This window comes from Sapajus apella, unplaced genomic scaffold, assembly GCF_009761245.1.
Source record: "Sapajus apella isolate SASKATOON/1434 unplaced genomic scaffold, GSC_monkey_1.0 scaffold73, whole genome shotgun sequence".
Classification (NCBI taxonomy): domain Eukaryota; kingdom Metazoa; phylum Chordata; class Mammalia; order Primates; family Cebidae; genus Sapajus; species Sapajus apella.
Genome location: NW_022437013.1, coordinates 7,313,264 through 7,335,822, shown reverse-complemented (window position 1 = coordinate 7,335,822; position 22,559 = coordinate 7,313,264). Strand labels below are relative to the sequence as shown.

General features: G+C 38.0%; 1 protein-coding gene across 1 annotated transcript in view; it reads left to right on the top strand.

The window, feature by feature from the left end:
• LOC116531880 (NACHT, LRR and PYD domains-containing protein 3) overlaps positions 1-22,559 on the top strand; it is a 56,393-nt gene that overhangs the window by 5,758 nt on the left and 28,076 nt on the right. The gene's annotated exons all lie outside the window — the stretch shown is intronic.

Here is a 22,559-nt window from a genome sequence, read left to right as displayed (position 1 = left end):
ATGGAATCAACCCAAATTCCCATCAATGACAGACTGGACAAAGAAAATGTGATACATATACACTGTGGAGTGCTATGCAGCCAAAAAAAAAAAAAAACAGAGATCATGTGCTTTGCAGGAATATGATGCAGCTGGAGGTCATTATCCTTAGCAAATTAATGCAGGAACAGAAAACCAAATACCAAATGCTCACACTTATAAGTGGGAGCTAAATAATGAGAACCGATGGGCAGAAAGAGAGAAACAAGAAACAATGGGTACGACCTGAAGGAGGAGGGTAGGAAGAGGGAGAGGATCAGGAAAAATAACTATTAAGTATTATACTTAGTACCTGGATAACAAAATAATCTAAACCAAACCCCTGTGACACGAACTTACCTGTATAACAAACCTGCACTGCACATGTACCCCAAACCTAAAATAAAAGTTGAACAAAATTGCAATATACTGTCCTAGAAATTTTTTTCTCTAATATTATGTTTCAAATTTTATTTTTAAAATTGTACTAGGAATACACAAGGAATTACATGAGGAATGTATGAATATATTATTATAAAAACTTTAAAAATATAGAAATATGAACAATGAGAGCAAATGCTTATACAGGCCTTACTGTGCCCAGCAAAACTCTAAATGCTTTAAAGAGATTAGCACGTTTACTCTTTACAACAATCCATGAGATAGGTACTGTTATTCTTCCATTTTACAGATAGGGACACTGAGAGCACAAAGAGGTCATATAACTTGCATGTGGTCATACAGCTAGTAATTGTTGGAGCTGGAATCTTAATCATCTCATTATTTTCCTTCACCTCTACCCCAGTGTAATGCCTTACCTCAAATGTGACAATGGTTCTTTGTTTTGTTGCAATTTTATCTACTTATATAAAACACATGCAAAATGTTATTTTTTTGTGCATTGGTTTGCTTTTTATGTAATAGATTAATACTGTGTTATCTTGCAACTAGCTTTTCCCATTTAACCTTGTGTCTTTGACTTTTTCCATATCTTTATTTTTAAATTAATAATATATAAACGTATTTTCATGGTAAAAGAGCAAAATAATACACAGGTATAGAGAGAGTAAATCTTCTAACTTGCCTTTCCTGCCTGCTCTCTGACATCTCACCAAAAAAAAACCCCCAAAACCAAAACAAAACAAAATCCAATAAACAACCAACTGTCCACGGTTTGGTGAGTGTCCTTACAGTCTTCTTTTCATGCATTTTGTGTGAATAAATAAGTATATATATATTGTAGTATGCTATATGTATTTTTATATATTATAAATATATAATATATATTTATTATTTATTATTCAATATGTATGAATCCAGTTATATAAATATAACTGGATACATTCATATTGTTATACAGCCTCTTAATTTCTTATTCATTGATTTAATTACACACATGATACATGAATACATTTTTCTTTTGAAAGATTAGAGCATTACAGGGAAGTTGAACACTTTCTTCCTTTGATCATCATTGATTTCCTCTGTACCTCCTCTGTCCCTGCTCACTGTTTGACTTTCTCCTGCATCTTTTTTTACTCATTCACGAGCAATTACAAACACGTCTGCATGTGTAGGGAATATATAATATTATTTAGTGGCTTTAAAAAATACGAATTGTATAATGCTATGTGTATTGATTTGCTATTTTCTACTTTCACCCAACATAATGTCTGACAGCTTTTCATGTTAATACGTATAAATCTACCTGTTCTTTGTTTCATAGTATTCTACTATGACTACTACAATAAATAATAGGATATTCTACTAGAATAAATAGGTTATAATTTGTTAGCCAATTCCCCATTGACACGGTTATTTCTAAATTTTTGCTAATGTAAAACCTGTTGTAATGAATATCTTATATGCCTCTCTTTCTTTTCTCCACTGACTTTTAAATACTACTTTTAATCAATATTAGGTTCCTGGGAATACTTGAGTTTGTTTCATGATTCTCTATTTGGTTCTATTGATTCATTTATTAATACCTTCATCCATGCCATACTTTTCATTTCTGTATTTTTATAATATGTGTGCTATCTGGCATTGAAAGACCCTCCTTATCTTCTTTCAGTTTTGTGGTTAGTTTTACATATTTACTATTTTAATGAATTTTAAATGCAGATTATCATTCCCTTGTAGGATCTTATGAGCATTTTTATTTTGTATTTTATTGAGTTTACAGATGTAAGCAGGGAGAGTTAGCATCTTTACATGGATGAGTCTTTCTTTATATGAATAAACATGGTATGGCTTTCCATTTATCCAAATTTTTAAGTCCTTTAGTAATGCTTCATAATTTTCTCCATAAATATTTTGAACATATCTTGTTTGTTTTATTTCTAGATACTTTATTTTTGTTGCTACCATCAATAGAACTTTTTCTTTCATTTCATAATTACTATAGGAGTATAAGAAAGCTATCAATTTTTGTATGTTGTCTTGTGTCCAACAACTTTACTTGTAAATTATCTTTTTAATTGATTCTATTGGATTTTCTTGGTAGGAAAACAGATTATGTACAAATACTGATAGTTTTGTCTCTTTGTCTTTAGCCTATATACCATGTGTACTTTTTATTTTAATGCATTGTCTAGGACCTCCAATTTAAGATTGAATCATAGCAATATCAGATATCTTTATTTTATCCTTCCCTTTAATGGGAATGCTTCTGAAATTTCATCAAGTATTATGTTTGCTGTGGGCATGTGACAGTTACCTTCATTAAGTTAAACAAACTCTCATGAATTTCTACCTTTTCGAGGCTTTTTAAAAACAAGAATGGTCACGCCTGTAATCCTAGCAATTTGGGAGGCTAAGGACAGTAGATAGCTTCGGTCCAGGAGTTTTTTGAGACCAGTCTGTGCAACATGGCAAAACCACGTTGCTGCAAAAAACAAAATAAATAAATAAAATTATCGACGTGTGGTGGCATGTGCCTAAACAGAGTACCAGCTACTCGGTGGGGGCTGAGATAGGAGAATTGCTTGAGCCTGGGAAGGTCAAGACTTTTGTGAGCCGTGACTGCACCACTGTACTCCAGCCTGAGTGACAGAGCAAGACCCTGTCTCAAAAAAAAGAAAAAGAAAAAGAAAAAAACAAAAACATGAATGGATGAAAAAGCAAATCTTTATCCATTGCTTATTTATCTGTAAGTTTGACATATAGTTTTTCCCCTTTACATTATTAATGCATAAAATTGGACTGATAGCTTTAAAATTTTTATAAAAATTTCCAAATGTACATAGCAGTAGAATGTACATAACAGTAGAATGTACAATAAAACCCCCTATGTACTGTAACTCAGCTTCAGTAGCCGTGACCATTTTGCCATACTTGTTCCAACTATCCTCTTTCCCTGTTTCATGCTGGAATCTTTTAGGCGAATCAGGAATATCATGTAATTTCATTCTTTAATATTTCAGTATGCATAGCAAAAAGTACATCTTCTTATATAATCACAATGCAATTATCACACTAATACCCTGTGAGTAATCTAATTTTTCTAATTGTCTGAAAATGTTTTTGCCATTGTGGTTTGTTGGAATCAGGATCCAATTGAGATCACCTTATTGTATTATATCTCTTAAGTTTCTTTTAAAAAATTTTAAAAGCTGAAACCAAACAGTACCTCTTCTCTTTCATTTTAATGACATTGGCTTGTTGAAGAAACCTGGCATTTGTCCTCTAGACTGTCCCATATTCTGGATTTGGCTGATTGCTTCTTTGAGGTGTTATTTTACTTGTTTTTGTATTGCCTGCTATTTCTTGTAAACTGAAATGTAAATTTAAAAACTTGATTAGACTGGGCAGGGCAGCTCACCCCTGTAATCTCAGCACTTTGGGAGGTATTTTGGGAGGTGGGTGGATCGCTTGAGCCTAGGAGTTCAAGATCAGCCTAGACTATGTGGTGAAACCCTGTCTCTACAAAAAATGTAAAAATTAGCTGCTGTGATCGCCCGCGCCTGTAGTCCCAGCTACTTGGGAGGCTGAGGTAGGAGAATCACCTGAGCCTGGGGAGGTCGAGGCTGTAGTGGGCAGTGATCATGCTACTGCAGTCCAGCCGGGCCAACAGAGTGAGACCTTGTCTCCAAAAAAGAAAAAAAAAAAAGACTTGATTAGATTCAGGTTTTTAAAATTATTATTTGTCAAGAATATCTCATGGTTGTTGCTGTGTACTCCTTTTACATGATTTGCAGTTGTCTCACTTTTAGTAATACTAAAAGTGGATTGAGGCAGTGACAGTCTGATCCCATCATTTTAAAGTTCACCAGCACCCTTTCACCTAATGCATTGCTTTGCCATTTATTTTATAATTGTTATCTAAATCAATTATTTCATTAGGGGTTTCAAAGTAATGATTTTCTAATTGTATCATTCTTTTAGCATTCATCAGCTAGAATTCCTCTGTAAGAAGAGCTATTCCTCATCTACTAGGGTTATTTGATAAGCCTAAAATACAGTTTCTATGGGAAGGACATCATAAATTTTTAACCCTTTTCCTTTAATTGCCAGTTTTCCAAGGAAGGAGTTAGTGCCCTGTTCCACATTGACATATCTGTAAATGTTAAACCTTCCCTGCAGTCCTAGGATTAGCCTATTGGGGCATGATGAGTCTTTTTAAATCTATTGCAGGATTTGAGCAACTAGTATTTTATTTGGCATTTAAAAAATCTGTGTTTATAAATGAGATTGGCTATAGCATTGATCCTCAGTTGGGCAAAACTACTCCTCAAGAAGGCATTTGGAAATAACTGGTGCTTTTGGTTGTCACATTTTATTGAATGTGTGTGTGTTGGTAAAGTCCTACTATAATTCAGTAAATGGTGACTAGGGATGCTAAATCAAGAATTGTCTCAACAAAAATGCCGTTAGCACTCCTGTGAAAAATGCTGGCCTGTAGTTCTCTTGTGCTTGTCCAATTTTAATATCAAGCTTATACATTTTTATATCAAGGTTCATATGTGAGATGGCCTATAATTTTCTTTCCCTTTACTTGTCAGTTTTGGTATCAAGATTATCCCAGCCTTAGAGCTGCGTGGTGTCATTTGCCATTTTTTTCATTTGGAAAAATTTATGGAAAATTTGATTAATCTGTTCCTAGATGGTTTTTTCAAACACTAAGAAAATTTCTGGAAATGGTGACTTTTAAGGTAGATTACTGATTATCATACATTCTGCTATGATTAATTGGTCTATTTAAGTCTTCTTCATAGGCCAGTTCTTGTACTCGTTTTCCTGGAAATTATCCATTTCACCTAGACTTTCAAAATTATTGGAGTAAAAGTTACACAGTATTCTTAAAATAATTTTTTAATATCTTCTATTTCTGTAGGTCAGTCCCCTTTCATATTTTTCAGATTATGTGATGTATTTATTTTAAATAGATTCTGACACAAACTTTTATAGTAGCAGAATAGAAAAATAAACATTTAGAAGACATATCAGGCAATCAAGTTGATAATTATGCCAGTTTGCATTTTTCACTGATCTTTTCTGCATTTCTATTAATTTTATTTTAAATTTCACTTTAAGTTCTGGGACACATGTGCAGAACATGCAGGTTTGTTACATAGCTATACATGTGGCATGGTGGTTTGCACGTATTAGCCCATCATCTAGGTTTTAAGTGCCGCACGTGTTAGATATTTGTCCTAAGGCTCTCCCTCCCCTTGTCCCCCACCCCCCGCCAGGCCCTGATGTCTGATGTTCCCCTCCCTGTGACCATGTGTTCACATTATTCAGCCCCCACTTATGAGTGAGAACATGCGGTGTTTGGTTTTCTGTTCCTGTGTAAATTTGCTGAAAGTGATGGTTTCCAGCTTCATCCATGTCCCTGCAAAGGACAAGAACTCATTCTTTTTGTGGCTACATACTATTCCATGGTATATATGTGCCACATTTTCTTTATCTAGCCTATCATTGATGGGCATTTGGGTTGGTTCCAAGTCTTTGCTATTGTAAATAGTGCGGCAATAAACATATGTGTGCATGTGTCTTTATATTAGAATGATTTATAATCCTTTGCATATACACCCAGTAATAGAATTGTTGGGTCAAATGGTATTTCTGGATCTAGATCCTTGAGGAATCACCACACTGTCTCCCAAAATGGTCAAACTAACTTACACTGCCACCAACAATATAAAAGTGTTCCTATTTCTCCACAGCCTCACCAGCATCTGGTATTTCCTGACTTCTTAATAATCACCATTCTAACTAGTGTGAGATGCTTATCTCATTGTGGTTTTCATTTGCATTTCTCTAATGACCAGTGATGATAAGCTTTTCTCATATGTTTGTTGGATGCATACATCTTTTCTTTCTTTTTTTTTTTTTTTTTTTTTTGAGATGGACTTTCACTCTTTTTACCCAGGCTGGAGTGCAATGGCGCAATCTCGGCTCACCGCAACCTCCGCCTCCTGGGTTCAGGCAATTCTCCTGCCTCAGCCTCCTGAGTAGCTGGGATTACAGGCACGCGCCACCATGCCCAGCTGATTTTTTGTATTTTTAGTAGAGATGGGGTTTCACCATGTTGACCAGGATGGCCTCGATCTCTTGACCTCGTGATCCACCCGCCTCGGCCTCCCAAAGTGCTGGGATTACAGGGTTGAGCCACCGCACCCGGCGGATGCATACATGTTTTCTTTTGACAAATGTCTGTTCATATCCTTTTCCCACTTTTTGATGGGCTAGTTTGGTTTTTTCTTGTAAATCTAAGTTCCTTGTAGATTCTGAATATTAGATCTTTGTTGGATAGATTGCAAAAATGTTCTCCCATTCTATAGGTTGCCTGTTCACTATGATGATAGTTTCTTTTGCTGTGCAGAAGCTCTTTAGTTTTATTAGATCCCATTTGTCAATTTTGGTTTTTGTTGCTGTTGCTTTTGGTTTTAGTCATGAAGTCTTTGCCCATGCTTATGTCCTGAATGGTATTGCCTAAGCTTTTCTTCTAGGGTTTATATGGTTTTAGGTTTTACATTTGAGTCTTTAATCCATCTTGAGTTAATTTTTGTATAAAGTATAAGGAAGGGGTACAGTTTCAGTTTACTGCATATGGCTAGCCAGTTTTCCCAGCACCATTTATTAAATGGGGAATCCTTTCCCTATTGCTCATTTTTGTCAGGTTTGTTGAAGATCCAGTGGTTGTAGATGTGTGGTGTTATTTCTGAGATCTCTGCTCTGTTCCATTGGTCTCAGTATCTGTTTTAGTACCAGTACCATGCTACTTTGGTTACTGTAGCCTTGCAGTATAGTTCAAAGTCGGGTAGTGTGATGCCTCCAGCTTTGTTCTTTTTGCTTAGGATTGTCTTGGCTATACGGGCTCTTTTTTGGTTCCATGTGAAATTTAAAATAGTTTTTTTTCTAATTCTGTGAAGAAAGTCAATGGTAGCTTGATGGGAATAGCATTGAATATATAAATTACTTTGGGCAGTATGGCCATGTTCATGATATTGATTCTTCCTATCCATGAGCATGGAATTTTTTTTCCGTTTGTGTCCTCTCTTACTTCCTTGAGCAGTGGTTTGTAGCTCTCCTTGAAGAGATTCTTCATGTCCCTTGTAAGTTGTATTTCTAAGTGTTTTATTCTCTTCATAGAAATTGTGAATGGGAGTTCACTCATGATTTGGCTTTCTGCTTGTCTATTATTGGTGTATAGGAATGCTTGTGATTTTTGCACATTGATTTTGTATTCTGAGACTTTGCTGAAGTTTCTTGTCAGCTTAAGGGGTTTTTGGGCTGAGACAATGGGGTTTTCTAAATATGCAATCATGTTATCTGCAAACAGAGACAATTTGACTTCCTCTCTTCCTGTTTGAATATCCTTTATTTCTTTCTCTTGCCTGATTGCCTTGGCCAGAACTTCCAGTACTATGATGAATAGGAGTGGTAAGAAAGGGCATCCTTGTCTTATACTGGGTTTCAAAGGGAATGCTTCCAGCTTTTGCCCATTCAGTATGATATTGGGTTTGTCATAAATAGCTCTTATTATTTTGAGGTATGTTCCATCAAGTTTATTAAGACTTTATTATCATGAAGGGATGTTGAATTTTTTTTTTTTTTTTTTTTGAGACGGAGTTCCGCTCTTGTTACCCAGGCTGGAGTGCAATGGCGCGATCTCGGCTCACCGCAACCTCCGCCTCCTGGGTTCAGGCAGTTCTCCTGCCTCAACCTCCTGAGCAGCTGGGATTACAGGCATGCACCACCATGCCCAGCTAATGTTTTTGTATTTTTAGTAGAGACGGGGTTTCACCATGTTGACCAGGATGGTCTCGATCTCTTGACCTCATGATCCACCCGCCTCGGCCCCCCAAAATGCTGGGATTACAGGCTTGAGCCACTGCGCCCGGCCGGGATGTTGAATTTTATCGAAGGCCTTTCAGCATTTATTGAGAAAATCGTGATTTTTATCATTGGTTCTGTTTATGTGATGGGTTACGTTTACTGATTTGCATATGTTGAACCAGCCTTGCATCCCAGGGATGAAGCCAACTTGCTTGTGGTGGATCAGCTTCATGCTGTGCTGCCAGATTCAGTTTGCCAGTGTTTTGTTTAGGATTTTCACATCGATCTTCATCAGGGATATTGGCCTGAAATTTTCTTTTTTTTGTTATATCTCTGCCAGGTTTTGGTATCAGGATGATGTTGGCCTCATAAAATGAGTTAAGGAGAAGTCCCTCTTTTTCTGTTGTTTGGAATAGTTTCAGAAGTAATGAAGGTCCTCTTTGTACCTCTGCTAGAATTCGGCTATGAATCCATCTGGTCCAGGGCTTTTTTTGGTTGGCAGGCTATTACTGCCTCAATTTCAAAACTTGTTATTGGTCTCTTCAGGGATTCAACTTCTTCCTGGTTCAGTCTTGGGAGGGTGTATGTGTCCAGGAATTCATCCATTTCTTCTAGATTCTGTAGTTTATTTGCATAGAGGTGTTTATAGTATTCTCTGATGGTAGTTTGTATTTCTGTGGGATTGGTGGTGATATCCCTTTTATCAATTTTTATTGTGTCTATTTGATTCTTCTGTTTTCTTCTTTATTAGTCTGGCTAGTGGTCTATCTATTTTGTTAATCTTTTCAAAAAAACAGTTCCTGGATTCATTGGTTTTTTTGAAGGGCTTTCTTGTCTCTATCTCCTTCATTTCTGTTCTGATGTTACTTATTTCTTGTCTTCTGCTAGCTTTTGAATTTGCTTGCTCTTGCTTCCCTAGTTCTTTTAATTGTGATGTTCAGGTGTCAAATTCAGATCTTTCCAGCTTTCGCATGTGGGAATTTAGTGCTATAAATTTCCCTCTTAACACTGCTTTAGCTGTTTTCCAGAGATTCTGGTATATTGTCTCTTTGTTCTCATTGGTTTTAAAGAACTTCTTTATTTTTGCCTTAATTTTGTTATTTACCTAGTAGTCATTCAGGAGCAGGGTGTTCAATTTCCGTGTAGTTGTGTGGTTTTGAGTGAGCTTCTTAATCCTGCATTCTAATTTGATTGCACTGTGGTCTTGTAACTGGGGGACAGGGGCAGGGCTGTGGGGGTGTTCCAAAGATGCTCACTGTTCCCAATTTGGATGTGTTTTTTTTCCAGGTCCTTGGGCTCTCACTCACTCAAGAATGGGGAGGAGACCCAGGCGGCAAGGTGAGATTGTTCAAGTAAATATCAGATCTAAAGAGCTTTGCAGAAAAGCAATTTATTAGGCAGAGAGAGAGAGAGAGAGAGAGAGAGCAAGCCCCCATGCTGTTGTGGGAGGGGATCCAGAGATGGAGTCTGCACAGGTAAAGAGAGAGAGAGAGAGAGGGAAGGCTCCCATGCTGCCATGGGAGGGGATCCCAGAGAGGGAAATCCATATAGGTAAGGGAGTAGGGGGAATTTAACCCGGAAGTTACTCTCGCCCTATTCAAGTTCTCATCCAGTGAGAGGAGCTCTTCCAAACTTCCTCTGGAGCGATTGATAAACTCTGATACTGGATTGGCTGCCTGGCTTGCAATAGAGCCCCTCCTTCCAAGGCTTTTGGCAGGCTTACTAAACAACGGAAGCTCACCTGGGCAGTCTACCTAGCCCTCTCATGAAAGTTAGACAAAGAACTCTGGTTCCCAGATGGGGATGTGAATGAAGGCAGGTCAGGTATGTCGCTGGGAAATTTCTTCCTTTGAAACCACGCCCCTTGTGGACTTGGGAAGAGAAGTTAACACAGTCCCTCAGTCTGAGAGTCTGTTGTTTATGATTTCTTTTGTTTTGCATTTGCTGGGAAGTGTTTTACTTCCAATTATGTGGTCAATTTTAGAATGAGTGCTATGTGGTGCTGAGAAGAATGTATATTCTGTCGATTTGGAGTGCAGAGTTCTATAGATGTCTACTAGGTCAGCTTGGTCCAGAGCCGAGTTCAAGTCCTGAATATCCTTGTTAATTTTCTGTCCCATCAATGTGTCTAATATTGACAGTGGGGTGTTAAAGTCTCCCACTATTATTACATGGGAGTCTAAGTCTCTTGGTTGGCCTATTAGAACTTGTTTTATGAATCTGGCTGCTTCTGTATTAGGTGCATATATATTTAGGACAGTTAGCTCTTCTTGTTGCATTGATCCCTTTACCATTATGTAATGCCCTTCTTTGTCTTTGTTGGTTCAAAGTCTGTTTTATTAGAGACTAGGATTGCAACCCCTGTTATTTTTGCTTTCCATTTGCGTGCTCAACACTCCTCCATACCTTTGTCTTTAGCCTATGTGTGTCTTTGCAAGTGAGATGGGTCTCCCGAATACAGCACACTGATGGTTCTTGACTGTTTATCCAATTTGCTTGTGTGTGTCTTCTAATTGGGGCATTTAGACCATTTACATTTAAGGTTAATATCATTATATGTGAATTTGATTCTGTCATCATAATGCTATCTAGTTATTTTGCACATTAGTTGATGCAGTTTCTTCATAGTTTCATTGTTCTTTATATTTTGGTGTGTTTTTGCAGTGGTTGGCACTGTTTTTTCCTTCCCATATGTAGTGCTTCCTTCAGAAGCTCTTGTATGGCAGGCCTGTTGGTGACAAAATCCCTCAGCATTTGCTTGTCTGGAAGGGATTTTATTTCTCCCTTGCTTATGAAGCTTAGTTTGGCTGGATATGAAATTCTGAGTTGAAAATTATTTTCTAAGAATGTTGAATATTGGCTCCCACTCACTTCTGTCTTGTAGGGTTTCTGCAGAGAGATCTGCTGTTAGTCTGATGGGCTTCCTTTGTGGGTAACCTGACCTTTCTGGCTGCCCTTTACATTTTTTCCTTCTTTTCACCCTTAAGGAATCTGACAATTATGTGTCTTGGGATTGCTCTTCTTGAAGAGTATCTTAGTATCTCTGTATTTCCTGAATTTGAATGTTAGCCTGTCTTGTTAGGTGGGGGAAGTTCTCCTGGGTAATATTCTGAAGTGTGTTTTCCCACTGGATTCCATTCTCCCCATTAGTTTCAGGCACCCCAATCAATCATAGGTTTGCTTTTTTCACATAATCTCGTATTTCTTGGAGGATTTGTTGCTTTTCATTCATTTTTCTCCAATCTTGTCTTCACTCCTTATTTCTGTAAGTTGATCTTCAGTCTCTGATATCCTCTCTTCTGCTTGATCAGTTCAGCTGTTGATACTTGTGTATGCTTCATGAAGTTCTCGTGCTGTGTTTTTCAGCTCCATCAAGTCATTTATGTTCTTCTCAATACTGGTTATTCTAGTTAGCAATTCATCTAACTTTTATCAAGATTCTTAGCTTCCTAGCATTGGGTTAGAACATGCTCCCTTAGCTCAGAGGAGTTGGTTATTACCCACCTTCTGAAGCCTACTTCTGTCAGTTTGTCAATCTCATCCTCCATCTAATTTTGTGCCCTTGCTGGAGAGGAGTTGTGATATTTTGGAGGAGAAGAGGCCTTCTGGTTTCTGGAATTTTCAGTATTTTTGTGCTAGTTTTCCCTCATCTTTGTGGAATTATCTACCTTTGATCTTTGAGGTTAATGACCTTTGGATTAGGTTTTTGTGTGGTGGTCCTTTTTTGTTGATGTTGATGTTGTTACTTTCTGTTTGTTAGTTTTTCTTCTAACAGTCAGGCTCCTCTTCTGCAGGTCTATTGCAGTTTGTTGGAGGTCCACTTCAGACCCTGTTAACTTGGGTATCACCAGTGGAGGCTGCGGAACAGCAAAGATTGCTGCCTGCTCCTTCCTCTAGAAGCTTCATCCCAGAGGGGCACTGGCCTGATGCCAGCCAGAGCTCTCCTGAGGAGGAATCTAGGGAAGCGGTCTAGAGAAACCACTTTGCCGTGCTGTGGTTGATTCCGCCCAACCCAAACCCTCCAGCCTCCTTAGCAGTGTCAGGGGAAAACTGCCTACTAAAGCCTCAGTAACAGTGGACACCCCTCCCCTTACCAAGCTCAATTGTCCCAGATCAACCTCAGACTGCTGTGCTGGCGAGAATTTCAAGCCAGTGGTTCTTAGCTTGCTGGGCTTCGTGGGAGTGGGACCCGCTGAGTGAGACCACTTGGCTCTCTGGATTCAGCCCCTTTTCCAGGGGAGTGAACGGTTTTGTCTCACTGGGGTTCCAGGCACCACTGGGGCATGAAAAAACTGCTGCAGGTAGCTTAGTGTCTGCCCAAACAGCCGCCCAGTTTTGTGCTTGAAACCCAGGGCCCTGGTGCTGTAGGCGCACAAGGGAATCTCCTTGAGACATCGACCACCACCTGCGGAAGTCTGGCCTGCAGACTGACTCAAAAATGGATGAATGAATCTACTCTCACACCATTACGTGATTCAAGTGGGCTAGGGACGGCCATTGGCTGCTTTCAGAGTGGGAAATACAAGAAATCAACCAAGACTCCCTGTTCATATACACTTTTATTCTGTCAAGATTTTACAACAGAGGTTCTAAGTGAACACATTTGTGGATAATTAACATGGTTAAAAGAGTGGTTGTATGAATGACAAAAGCTTTAGGTCCCGGGTCCTGGGCCCAGGGCCCAGAGTAAACACTTTTAACAGGTTATTCCCCTTTGATCTTTCCCGGAGAGACCCACCCAGCACAAAATTTACATGAGTAAACAGAGTGGAGACAAAGGGATGTGGGGTAAGCAGACTTAAACTTCGAAGGTCTTCAATTGTCTCTATCTCTTTCCTATGCTAATGTTAATGAGGCGGCTGCCTTCAGCAAGCCTCAATAAAACCTTTTGGCCTTTCAAAAGGTTTGAGATTACAATCTACAACTTTTCCTAATAGTTAACATCTTGCCAACCACCCCGAGTGAATATCAACATCTCCTGATCTGCAGATTGCAAAAACCAGGGAAAAACTTAGTATCTGGGCAGGGTAGCACAGTCCTTCATGGCTTCCCTTGCCTTGAGGAGGGAGGTCCCCCGGCTTCTTGCACTTCCTGGGTGAGGTGATGCCCCACCCTGCTTCTGCTGGCCCTCTGTGGGCTGCACCCACTGCCAAACTAGTTCCAGTGAGATGAACTGGGTACCTTAGTTGGAAATGCAGAAATCACCTGCCTTCTACATTGGTCTTCTTGGGAGCTGCAGACTCGAGCTGTTCCTATTCCGCCATCTTGCCCGTATTCCAAAATTCCTTCTTGTTTGTGGGAGATTAGTCTTTGTTGCATTAAAGCCTTCAATTGACAGTATTAGGCCTACGCACATTATACCCTTTCTTTTTTTTAATGTTAATTTGTGCCTTGTTTATATTTGAAATCATACTTGCCAAAAACTTTGTATTCTATTAGTTTTTTCAAGTAAATATTATTTCCTCTTATCAATCTACTCCATGGTTCTCTTACTGTTTGTTTTCTATTTCAGTAATTGCTAATTTCATCTTAATTATTTTTATTTTTTATTTTTCTTAATTTTTAATTTTTGCAGGTTCATAGTAGGTGTATATTTTATCAGGCACATGAGATATTTTGATACTGGTGTGCAATGTGTAATAATTACATCAGATTAAATAGGGTATTCATAACCTCAAGCATTTATCTTTTGTGTTACAAACAATGCAATCATATTCTTTTAGTTATTTTTAAAAGTATAATTAAATTATTATTAACTATAGTCAGCCCGTTGTGCTATCAAATACTAGATTTTATTCATTCTATCAATTTTTTGTACCCATTAACCACCTTCAATTCCCAGACTCTGGTAACCATCCGTCTACTCTCTATCTCCATGAATTCAGTTATTTTAATTTTTAGATTCCACCATAAATGAGAACATGTGATGTTTGTCTTTCTGTGCTTATTTCATTTAACATAATAACCTCCAGTTCCATCCATGTTGTCGCAAATGACAGGATCCCACTCCTTTTTTGTGGCTGAATAGTACTCCATTGTGTATATGTACCACATTTTCTTTATCCATTCGTCTGTTAATGGAGACGGACACTTACGTTGCTTCCAAATCCTGGCTGGTGTGAACAGCTCTGCAATAAATGTGGGAGTACAGATATCACTTTGATATACTGATTTTCTTTCTTTTGGGTATATACCTAGCAGTTGGATTGCTGTATCATATATGGTAGCTCTATTTTTAGACTTTTGAGGAACCTCCAAACTGTTTTTGATAGTGTTACTAATTTATATTCCCACCAACAGTGTATGGGGGTTCCCTTTCCTCCACATCTTCTCCAGCACTTGTTATTGTCTGTCCTTTGGATAGAAATCATTTTAATGGAGGTGAAATGGTATATCATTATAGTTTTGATGTGCATTTCTCTGATGATCAGTGATGTTGAGCACCTTTTCATACGCCTATTTGTCATTTGTATGTTTTCTTTTGAGAAATGTCTGTTCAGATCTTTTAGCCATTTTAAAATTAGATTATTTGATTTTTTTCCTATTGAGTTGTTTCAACTCCTTGTACATTCTGGTTATTAATCCCTTGTCAGATGAATAGTTTGCAGATACTCTCTTTCATTCTGTGGGTTGTATCTTCACTTTGTTGATTGTTTCTTTTGCTGTGCAGCTTTTTAACTTGATGTGATCCCATTTGCCCATTTGTGCTTTGGTTGCCTGTGCTTGTGGGATATTCCTCAAAAAACTTTTGCCCAGACCAACATCCTGAACAGTTTCCCCAGTGTTTTATTTTAGTGTTTTCATAGTTTGAGGCCTTAGATTTAAGTCTTTAATTCATGTTGATTTTATTTTTGTATAAGGCAAGAAATAGAAATCAAGTTCCATTTTTCTTCATATGAATATCCAGTTTTCCCAGCATTATTTATTGAAGAGACTGTCTTCCCCATTGTATATTCTTGACATCTTTGTTGAAAATGAGTTCAGTGTAGGTGAGTGGATTTTTCCTGGGTCTGGTTCTCTATGCTGTTCCATTGTTCTATGTGTCTGGTTGTGTTTTTTTTTTCCCCAGTACCCTCCATGCGCTTTTTGTTATTATAGCTCTGTAGTATAATTTGAAGTTAGATAATACAATTCCTCCAGTGTTACTCTTTTTGCTCAGGATAGCTATGGCTATTCTGGGTCTTTTGCAACTTCATATAAATTTTAGGTTTGTTTTTTCTATTTCTGTGCAGAATGTAATAGGTATTTTGATAGGGATTGTGCTGTATCTGTAGATTGCTTTGGGTAATATGGGCATTTTAAGAATGTTGATTCTTCCAATCTGTGAACATGGAATATTTTCCCATTTTTTGGTGTCCTCTTAAATTTCTCACATACCATAAAATTTACCACTTTTTAAAAGTGTACCTTAACGTGTTTATAGTTTTCATTGTAAAGATATTTTACTTCTTTGGTTAATTCCAGGTATTTAGTTTTATTTTTGGCTATTGTAAATGGGATTTTTTTTGGTCATTTCCTTTTCAATTGCCCCCTATTTTTATTGTGGTAAAATATACATAACATAAAATTTGACATTTTTACCATTTTTAAATGTAGAGTTCACTGACATCAGGTAAATTTACTTTGTTGTTCAATCATCACCACCATCCATTTCCAGAACATTTTCATTTCCCAAACTGAAATTTCACAACTATTAAACAATTACTCCATATTACCCTTTCCCTCAAGCTCCTCGTAACTTTCTGTCTCTGTGAATTTGACTACTTTAGATAACTTTTATCAGTGGAAATACACAATATTTGCCATTTTATGTCTGGCTTATTTCACTTAGCATAGTGTCTCCCTGGTTTATCCATGTTGTAGCATGTGTCTGAATTTCCTTCCTTACTAAGGCTGAATAATAGCCTATTGTATGTATAGACCACATTTTGTTTATCCATTTCTCCACAGATGGACATTTGGGTTGTTTCCACTTTCCCATTTTCTTTACAGTTGCATTTTTATTGATTGTATTTATTTGATATTGATTGTATTCACATACAATAAAATTTACTGCTTTTTTAAAGTGTAGCTTTTTGTGGTATTAATATGTTCACAATGCTGTGCTACTATCACCACTATCTAATTCCAAAATATTTTCAACGCCCTAAGCAGAAACCCCATACCTGTTTGCAATCACTAGCAATTCTTTCTTACCCGACCCCTGGCCTCTAGCAACCATGAATCTACTTTCTGATTATATGGATTTGCCTATTCTGGATATTTCATGTAGATAGAATCTTACAATACATGGCCTTTTGTTTCTGGCTTTTGTCACTTAGCATAAAGCTTTCAAGCATCACCTGTGTGTAGCTTGTATCAGTACTTCTTTCTTTCTTTTTTTAACACAGGATCTTACTCTGTCACTCAGGCTGGCTTAACACCACGTAGAAGCTGCCAAGGTTTATGGATTGTGCCCTCTGAAGTAGCAGCTGGAGCTGCATTTGGGGCCCTTTGAGCTGTTGCTAGAGGGTCCTGGATGGGTGGTGAAGTCTCCTGAGGCTGCACAAGGCAGTGGTGCCCCAGGCCTGGCCCCCAAAACCATTCTTTTCTCCTGGGCCTCCAGGCCTAGACTGTGATGAGAGGAGCTGTCCCAAAGACTTCTAGAATACCTTTGAGGCCATTGTGTTGGATATTACCATTGGCTCCCTTTTGAGTCATGCTAATCTCTCTAGCAAGTGATTGCTCTGCATCCTGCTTGGATTCTTCCCCTGAAAATACTTTTCTTTCTCTGCTGTAGGATCAAGCTGCACATTTTCTAAACATCTGCACTTTGCTTTTAAATGTGAGTACCAACCTTAAGTCATTCCATTGCCCCCATATTGGATCATAGGTTGTTAGAAACAGCTGCATCACCTCTTTCTTGAATGCTTGGCTGCTTAGAAATTTCTTCCACCAGGTACCCTAAGTCCTTACTCTTAAGTTCAACCTTCCACAGTTCCCTAGTACCTGGACACAGTGCAGCCAAGCTCTTTGCTAAGGCATAACAAGAGTGACCTTACCTCTAGTTCCCAATAACTTTCTCATTTCCATCTAAGACCTCGTCAGCCTGGCTTTCACTGTCCACATTTCTATCAGCATTTTGGTCACAATCACTTAACTAGTCTCTAAGAAGTTCCAAACTTCCCCCCGTTTTCCTGTTTTCTTCTGAGATCTCCAAACTCTTCTAGCCTCTGCCCATTACCGAGTTCCAAAGCTGCTTCCCCATTTTCAGGTAACTTCATATAATACCCCACCCTCAGTACCAGTTTTCTATATTAGTTCGTTCTTGCATTGCTGTAAAGCAATGCCTGAGGCTGGGTAGTTTATAAAGAAAAGCAGTTTAATTGGCTCCTGGATCTGCAGGCTGTACAGGAAGCATGATGCCAGCATCTGCTTCTGATGAGGGCCTCAGGAAGCTTCTAATCATGGCAGAAGGAGAAGGGGGCGCAAGCTCATCAAATGGTGAAAACCTAAGGAAGATTGGGGGGGGAGTGGGGAGGGGGAGTGGGGGAGGAGGTGCCACACTCTTTTGAATAACCAGACCTCATGTGAACTCAGAGCAAGAACTCATTTATCATTTATCATCAAGGGGATGGAGCTAAGCCATTCATGAGAGATCTGCCCCCATGATCCAAACACCTCCCACCAGGCCCTACCTCCAACACTGGTGATTACCTTTCAACATGAAATTTGGAAGGGACAAACATCCAAACCATATAAAATGGCAATCATGTGAGGTGATTGATGTGCTGATTAGCTTGATTGTGGTAATCATTTCACAATGTGCATATATGTATATCAAATCATCACATTGTACATCTTAAATATACACAATTTTTTATTTTTCAGTTATATCTTAATAAAGGTGGAAAAGATTTGTTGCATTTCTTTCCCCTATTTTTGGCAGCGTGCATACCATGTAGAATCACCATGTAAACTTTTTCCATTTGTTGACTTAAAAGGCACAGGACCAAGAGTGTGAATGGGGACTGCAGTTAGCCCATACTCTGCTCCCTAACTTGTATATCCTAGTTTGGTCCTGCCCCATCCAAAAGGAAAGAGCAATATTTCACCATTTTGTAGTTCAGCTACTTAGAGGCCACATCTTAGTATGATTTTTCTTCTTGAAGAGGGTATCTTTTAGTGCTTTGTATAAAGATCTGATATGTATCAGTGGATATCCTGTAAATAATGGATACTATTTTCCCATCCTGGAATTCGGGCCATCTCACAGCCTTTAGTCTAGCTGAAACTAATAACCAGTTATAAAATACCCCCCATTAATTCCCCCAAAGGTCTGTTGACCGTAACTGGCTCTGTGGTATAATTTTTATATCAGAATTCTTTAGCTGCAGGCCATAGCAATTGATTTTGCGTAACTTAAGCAAAAGAGAATATTTAGAAGGATATTGGAATTACTCAAATCTAAATTGACATGCTGAAAAACAAGGCCTCAGGAAGGTCAGGAACCATTGAGCTTGAGACGTTTAGGTAGCAGAACCTCAGTTTCTATAGGCTAAGTCAAGTTTAAAAATTCAAGGATGTGGAATCTGATTATTCCACTAAGAGAGATGAGATCTTTCGTTAGAACAAAGGTCAGTGAAAGAATGCTGGACAAACCAAGCAATAGTTACCAAAGGAGACAAAAAGCAAGGCGTCAACATTTAAGTGGAGATGTTGAGTAAACCTTTAAATGTAGAAATCTGGATTTCAGACGAGAAGGCTAGACTGGGATAAACAATTAGGGATCATAAAGATAACTGAAATAATTGACAAGGCTTAGATTGCCCAGAAAGAGAATGAGAGGCCATGCAGCCTCCCAGCTCTGTTGCGTTGCCCAAGGGCAGGAGCACTTATTACACAGTAATTGTAGCTGGAGGATTGTTCCTGTTTTGGGCAGGGCAAAAAAAAGAAAATATTCCTAGAGATTGGGAAGAGTGTAGGGTATGGGACTATAACACTGTGCTGAGAACATTCTGTTTCATAAGAATGAACTAGTTATGTGGAGATTTTAAAGGAATGTAGTATCTTTCTGTCAAAGTTACAATAAATGCCATCTTATATTTTCTGTAACATTTATCATTTATATTGCACCTGGGCCTGTGTTTAGTGTTTTATGAGTGTCATCTTATTTAATTCTCACAACAAATTAATGAGGTAGGTATTATTAACCATATTTTACAGTTTGGTTACTGAAATCTCAGAGAATTTAAGTAATTTACTCAAGGTCATCTTGCTAGAAAGGGTGGAAATTGGTCTTAAGTAAGGTCTATCAGAATTTTAAAAAATTCTACTCCATATAAAATGATGCAGCAATGTAAACACTGGCTATGGTTTAGGATTCTTGAGCCCCTACCGTGTACCATGTAATGTGCTGAATACTTTACAATCTCATTTAATCTTAATAATAACCTTACATGGAAAGTACTATCATTATCCCTACTTAACTGATGAAACTAAGATTTGGAAGTGTTAATTTCATGGTTGTCACACAGTAAGTGGTAGAGTCAGTACTTGAATACATTTGTTGATTCTAAGGCCTATGTGTTTCACAAACACATACTTTTCTCTAACAAAAATAACCACATCTTAGAACAGTGGCCCTCCTCTCTGGCTTTGTACTGGAATCAGCTGGGAAGCTTTAAAAAAATGATGCTGAGCCTCATCATTAAATATTCTGATTTAATTTAACAGTAATGTGGGCAAGTCATTGAGTTTTTTTAAAAGCTTCTATTCACTCATTCAGTTTATTCAGTAAATATCTATTGAATGTCTGTTCTGTGCCATACACTTTCTAGGCATTTACATTCTAGCAGGATGTATCAGTTAACTGTTGCCACAGTCATGTGTAACAACAACCACAAAATTTCCATGGCATGAAAAATTAACCACTTACTAAGCATTTATCTTCATAGATCTGGAGGCCAGCTGGGACTCAGCTGATTAAAGAGGGCTCTGTTGGGTAACTTTATTCAGGCTGAGGTCACTGTAGTTTTCTTGCTGCAGTACTGTGGGTAAGCTATGGTGGCTCTGCTTCATGTATTTCTGATCCTCCTTAGACCAGTGAACTAGCTGGATCTTGTTTCTCTGTGGCTTCTTTCATGAATCATAAAGGGTGACATGTCCAACTCTGGGTTCACTGCATTAACCAAAATCTCATGATTAAGCTCAAAGACAGGAGGTGAGAAAATAAGCTCCAGGTTTTTTTGTGTGGATTTGCAAAGTTCATGACAAAGGTTGAGAAAGGGGCCTAAATAGTAATTCAATTTAGGTGGGAAAGACTAACAAAGAACAATAAGCATAATACATAAGTAAATTATCAAGTATATTAGAAGGTGATAAGTAATATTTCAAGAGTCTGATATGTAGCTAGGAATGAGAACTACTGATCTTACAGTGTTAAACCTGTAAAGAAACCTGGTCTAACAGTCCTTGAACCATTTTAAAAATAGTAAAACAGACCATTCTCCAGGAAGGAGAATCTTACTTGAGGTCCATGGATAGATAGAAATGGAGATAGGACCCAGGTCTTCTGATTCTCTAGACTATTTCTCTTATATCACAGTATTCCAATCTGTAGTCTTAGAATTCTCCCTTTACTGATGGCACCAAAAATATGTTGTAGAAGAACATCGTCATTCTTACTTCTCTTAATCCCAGACTTTAGAGGTATGCTGCCTAATTCCAATGCTTCTCTTAATAACTCATTTCAGAGCCCAATTTGACATTCTCCATATTTGTAGCCTTCAAAACTTTATACACATTCTGTCCTCTTTCAGCTTTTTTTCTCTTCAAGTTGAAGACTGTTAGTTTTGGTCTGTCTTCACATGATTCCCCTGCGTCCTACCCCAGCAGTCTGCTTGGCTATTGGACCTTCTTTCTTCCCCCGCTCTCTAATACCTTGAATGAAGACTCTTTCTTGAGTTACTTTTTTACGCTAAGCATCCACTAGGCCTTATAGTCATCGTTGCTGTTTTGGATTACAGTCTTCTTGATTTGCCAGGATGAACAATCAGAAGAAAAGAAAACATATGGGACTTGCTTGTACCTGGAGTTTATTGTCTGGAGAGAATGGTGAGTAACTGAATGAAGTAAGAGAGGGTATATACTAGGTAAGCCTATTCATTCTCTTTCTCCTGTTTCTTTTACTCATGCTCTTTGAGATTCTTCTGAAACTTTAAAATTTTGTTAGATGTGAATTACATGGATACAGTATTTACCCATTAATCTCTTGAAACTGTCTCCACAATTTTTGTGTTGCCTAAAATAAGTATAAAGAAAGACAGAGAAGAGGCAACTGTGGTTTCTGTTGTTTTCCATAACCCCCAAAACATTTACAATTATAAAAGACTCCAAGTCTCTTTCTGTAACGTAACCATAGCTTTTCACAGGACACAGCACAAAAGAATTAAGAGTGAAGATTGCTGGAGTCCTTCCTCTTGTGGCTGATTCCTGAAATCTAAGGAACGTTTAGTTGTGGGGAATAGAAACCAGTTGTTCTAAACAGACCACTCACTTGCCTGCTTATTTCTGTGACAATCTAATGTCTGCCCAGCCAGACCCTGCTTCCTCCTATTCACCTGTTAGCACCCATCTAGTCACAACTTCTTCCCAACTCTGTCTCACTCTTGCTTTTAAAAGTGGGCAAGTAGTAAAAAATTATAGGAATGTGGAGTTGTGTGTGTGCTTGTATATTCTTATTTATATAACTATATGTAAAGTATCTGGATTGTGTGTATATGTATTTGAATATAGGTCATCATCTATATCTTATATATCTATCAAACTAATACTCAGCAATGCCCTATTGTTTCCCATTAACAAGTTAGGCTCAATGGAAGCTTCAACAGAAGCAAGAGGGTAATATTCAGTGGAAAGCAAAATAGCGGGTAACAGTCACTTCAAATAATGTATGTATCTTTAAGTTCACACCTAAAATTTTCTTTATTGATGATATAAATTAAAATATCCACATGTAAATGTATGCGTAAGGGAAATTCTTTTTTTTTTAAGCTATAGGATATCACTCTGTCAGTCAGGCTGGAGTACAGTGATGCAATCACAGCTCACTACAGCCTTGACTTCCCAGGCTCAAGTGATCCTCCTGCCTCAGCCTCCCAAGTAGCTGGGAACACAAGTGCACACCACTACACCTGGCTAATTTTTTTTATTTTTTGTAGAGACAGGGTCTCCCTATGTTGCCAAGGCTGGTCTCAAACTTCTGGGCTCAAGTG